This window comes from Chondrus crispus, genomic scaffold, assembly GCF_000350225.1.
Source record: "Chondrus crispus Stackhouse genomic scaffold, scaffold_611, whole genome shotgun sequence".
NCBI lineage: Eukaryota > Rhodophyta > Florideophyceae > Gigartinales > Gigartinaceae > Chondrus > Chondrus crispus.
In genome coordinates, this window is record NW_005178606.1 from 1 (window position 1) to 1216 (window position 1216).

Consider the following 1216-nt stretch of genomic DNA (forward strand, 5'->3'; position numbering starts at 1 on the left):
AGTGCAAATTCTCAAAGAGGGTAGCTCGACCGCGAAAGCTGCTGTTGGGCCTTCAGGTGGGAATCCTGTCCAATTGCCAATCCCTGATACCCAGGAACAGGAGGTAACACCAGATTTAGATGAGTATGAGGAGAAGAAATCTGACTAGGGTCGAAGTAGGAATGCCTTGAAAAGTTGGTAGTACTTGTTGTAAAAGTAGACCCTGCGCGCAGCGGAGAGTAAACCTCGCGCCTTACCGGTGAGGGTGTCCTGTAAAAGATATTTTCTATTTGGGAAGTCAGGGACAGCGGAAAAGAAGGGGTTCAAGAGCGTCTACATGGGGATTTAAAGGCAGGCTCTCGACTGCATGCTGAATGAGCCTGGTTGTAGGAGTATAGATAGTTGTGTCGCGCAATTTTCCCGCCCTAGGTAGTGGGCAACATGGGAAAGAACATTCTGATCAGTTTACTTCAACCTATGTACTTTCTTGGGGCCAAGAGGGGGATATTTCATATAAATAATAAAAACTGCGTGGGCATTAGCAACGCTGACCTAGAGTACCGTTTTTTGTTAAATTGTTGTACAGCTGGTTGCCAGCCGCCGAAAAGAAGGTAAAAGCTATGAATGGCATGTTACCTGAAAGAGGATGATACTTAAAATAACAATTTGTTAAATTGTTGTAAGAGCCATGAATGGCATGTTGCCTGAAAGAGGAAGATATTTAAAAGAGCAATGGGAAAAGGCGGTTATTATTACGTTTGGGGAAAGCATTACAATAGGAGCATGACGATAGGAGCGGTTGCGTATTTTCAATGTGTGCAATTTTCTTCATTGGGCGGTTTTGGCGTTTGAGCGATGAACCGCATTCCATACGGCACAAGTTTTAGATGGGCGCGACATTGACTTGGAGTAGAATAGCTTTTTTTGATATCTTAATAAGTAGAGCTTAGTAGAACTTACATGAGGAAACGATTCTGAGGTGGAGAGAGAGATTTAGAGAGAGAGAGAGAGCTACCACTTGCGCACGTTTACTCGTTGTTTTTGTATAGAAGGACGATATATCTGTGAAAGAATGCCTTCATCACGTCTTAATGTCGGAGATATTGTGTTATTTACAGCAATCCCCGAAGTACAGATGTCACTAGGTGTGCAAGGGAGGTATGCCAGAGTTGGACAAGTTTTGTGTTCGACTGAAGATGGGAACGACATACTTGAAGTGAAGGGATGGTTCGGGACT